We start from the raw sequence: 3,871 nt of genomic DNA, 5'->3' as shown, positions 1-3,871 counted from the left end.
CCAAATATTTAAATAGAAGAATCTATTCAAATTACAACTCTCAGGTTTTCTGGCAAATGACATCATGCAGCAATTTAAGGGTAGACTTGGTGAAGCAACGATACAGCTTTATCATCTCACTTTTCTCTCAGTATAAGCATACCAGGTTCTGCAGCTGAAAGTTTCGAGTGATTCTGAGTCCAATTTTTTTTTTTCAGTAAAGAAAATAACAGTGGAATTATGATGATTTGAAGCTACAACAAATAATGTCTATCTTGTAGAGCCCTGTTCTGTACCACCCGACTTTCAGAAACAACCATTTCATAAAAGCACCATCTACTTTTGTTTTAATTCACAATTATTGAAATTTTAATAAGGATTTTGCAGCAATATCAGGCATCACATGATGCCAGGGATGAATTATAACTTTATTGCAGCCCACACTGACAGCCAACTCATAAAAATGAATGACATTTTATATCATAACATCTCATAGGCCATTCAGAATGTTAATAGCTTACTTCATCTTTCTTTAGCATAATGAGGCAGACAGTATAACAATATTCAATGTGAAAATGAAGATTAAGAAAATTTGAATTGAGGCAGGAAAGCAACATTTAACAGGATTCAGACAACATTTAGATTAAAAGTTTCAATTAAAACACCGTTAGCAAGATTTTTTATCACAAAAGCAAAGCTTTGCCACCAAGACCAATCACTATTTTGAAGAATATTTATCTGTAGACACACTTAGTTCTTCAACCTCTATTTCTAAAATGTTCCAAAGTTTCTTACCCAGTTCAGCAATGCAAGATTCATTGGCTCAGACAGAACTATAAAAGGTCATTAAATTAAAATACTTGCAAAAGACACCTTATAGACACATAACCAAAATAATATTTATCTTTGTGAAAACCATTCTTTAATCAAATAGCCTTAAACTTCTACACATTTTAAAATTCTGTAGTTTACCTTTGGATTGAGATTAATCAAAAGACAGTTGAGGGTATGTGAATTTTTAAAAAAATGTATATATGATTTATAAATATAAATTTATATAAATACAAAATATTATATAATAATACATTATAATATTATATATATTATGTATTTTCTACTTCCATATATATGGAATTAAAAATACAAAAACCATGAAGAATGAATGAAACAAAGTGAGTTGTCTGTATCTTTGTACAGAATTGAGAAATTCATTTTTATCATCTTTCTATGAATTTGAAGTATCAATACAGAACATTTTTACTTAGTTGGGGTGCCCAAACTGCCAGAATGAAGCAGACAGAGAAAGCAGTCAAGGCTAGCCACAGATGGGGATAAATGGGTTTCGCATTCTGAAGCTGAATACAAATTGAGGAAGGTAAGAGTGTTAGGGACAGATTAGCTGTGTCTAATAGACTTCTAATACCAATAATATAATAAGTAAAGAGAATGATAATGTGTTATTTTTGAGTGTTGTCATATTGCTTGTGTGGCTTATTTATGATGTCAGAAGAAACCAAGATACTAGAAAATACAATAATATTATTTCACATTTTAAAACTAAGATTATCATCTAATTAAATTTGTTCCTCATTTTTCAAGGTGTTAGAATAGTATCAATTCCCTTTAATGAGTGCTATGTCATCGTTAGTCATTTGAGATTTTCCAGAAACTTGTCTATTTAGTAACATTACTTAAAATTTTTTTCATTCTTCTTATTTGGATGGATTTTTTCTTTCTTGTTCAGATGACTGCAGTGTTTCTTGACCAATTTTTTAAAATTTTCTGACTTATGCTAACTGCACATTTGTTTTCATGTATTACCTAACTGTAAGAAGTCTTCAGAAAACAGTTTGCATTTTCATTCAGTGATTCAATTACCATGAACTCTTAGGGGTAATTAAAAATTTTATGATGGTACTATTACATAGCTACTTTTAAATAGATTTAACACTTTGTTGAATTCTTCGAATTTAACACATTATGTTTTTTCTTGGAAAATCTCCCTATACCCATCCATTGTATTTAATATTTATTCCATTAATGCACTATAAAGTCTTTTATGTGTAACTTCTGACCATGAATAAAAGGAATAATTGCTTCCATTTTCTTTCCTTTTCATTATTGCCCTAGCTTCACATACTATGATACACATTGTATTTTGGATCCTAATCTTAGGAAATCAAAGTCCATCCTTCCTTTTTAGAGATGGTGACCTCTAAACTTTATCTTTTTATACAGTACTTTTGTTTTTTGTTTGTTTTTTAATGTTCTAAATGTGATGGGTTTACTTTATTTTACTCTGATGCAAAACCAAAGAGTCCACTACCACACAGAGGCCAATATATTACAAGGTCATGAAAAAGTGGTGTGGGACATGCAGGACGTGATGGACAACTGGAGGGTTGGGTCACCTCCTTTGTTACATGACACTGCACCGTCTCTGAGGAAAACATTTAAAACAACACTACAGAACTGAACTGAAATGTGGCACAAACATGACAACTTCCGGGCATGCCTTCAAGCACCTCCCTTAGGATGGGCTCAATATCTAGCCCTCAGTGTGGGGAGGATTATATTTCTTTGGAAGAATAAAAGTTCACACTTTTGAAATTTCACAGAATTTTAAGCCAAAACACAGTGGGTTCATTTCTCTTCACCTCCAGGGACAAAGCTGATGCTTTACTCAAAACCACATTAAGCTTCTAGCTCAAATCCCAGCCCGACCTTGTGCCCTCCTGCATTAAAGTTCTTTCCATTGATTATTGCTGACACAGTCGGTTTCACTCCTGGTCGGAAAGGGTCTGAGAATAACCCAGTCCAATCAGACTGGCATTATTTACTTTAGCAGACAGAGAAGTTCTACAACCCAGCTTGTACTTAGCAGCAATGCCAAAATGGCTGTTGGTACTGCTGGCCATCCACGCGAGGTTTATCGATATTTCAATCTTCTCGTTCACTTTCTGGTAGATTGACCCTCCAAATTCAGTGTCATCGTTCACCTGAGTGTGCAGCTGGAAGTCTGCGGCCTTGTAACCCAGGGAAAAATTATTCTGAGACAGTTTGCATTTGGCTGTGTCAAAACTCACCTGATGGCCAGCAAGCCAACCTTCAAAGGCCAACACAGCCCAGCCAAAGATGGTTGGTTCCGAAAAATCTATGTCAAAGTTACTGCCAAGACTGAAACAATCCCATTTATAGGAGGCCTTCAATTTCCCACTCTTCTTTCCTGTGTTCAGTACAAATATGGTATCAAAAAGAGTCAATTTCAAGCCTTCAGCCAACTTATTCTCCAAAGAGATTTCTGTCCCAAGAGTACTGTCTGTGTTCTACCTTTGAGTGAAGGTCAGTCCATAGTTACAGATCTTGTATTCGGTCTCTAGGTTGCCTGATCCTTTCCCTTATCAGTGTAAGCATGACCAGATGTAGAAAATTCCACTCCACTACATGACTTGATTCTCAGATCTATTTTGACCATGCCAAACCCATACCCTTTGTTGAAGATGTCCTTGGCAGCCTTTCCTAGGTCACAGTAAGTCAGTGTGTTATACATATCTCTGACCGGAGGTCCTGTCCACTCCGTCAGGAGGGCCTGTCCACTCCCTATACAGTAAGTTTTAAGTGATATCTACTGTTGTTAAAGAATATATCTTTGAAATCAATGCAATTTACTGTTCACTCTCACAAGGACAATGACAACATATATTTTCCAAAGTTTTAAAATGAGAGACATCAGCCTCCTTTGCCGGCCCTAGTTGTCCTTGTTGATACCTGAATAAGTAACTTAATATTTTTGAACATTAACTTGTCTCAGACATAAAATGGGTATATCCTTTTTGTTTTACTTTGGTAAATAAGTAGGCTAGATTGACCTATTTTCCCCTCTTTTCTTTCT

At 34.8% G+C, this 3,871-nt stretch overlaps 1 pseudogene; it reads right to left on the bottom strand.

The window, feature by feature from the left end:
• Positions 1–2,673: 2,673 nt before the first annotated feature.
• Positions 2,674–3,546, bottom strand: LOC101275161 (voltage-dependent anion-selective channel protein 3-like; annotated as a pseudogene).
• Between the last annotated feature and the right edge of the window lie 325 nt (positions 3,547–3,871).

Source organism: Orcinus orca, chromosome 2, assembly GCF_937001465.1.
Source record: "Orcinus orca chromosome 2, mOrcOrc1.1, whole genome shotgun sequence".
Taxonomy (NCBI): domain Eukaryota; kingdom Metazoa; phylum Chordata; class Mammalia; order Artiodactyla; family Delphinidae; genus Orcinus; species Orcinus orca.
Note: the sequence above shows the minus strand (reverse complement) of the source record. Positions and strands in the feature narration are given on the sequence as shown.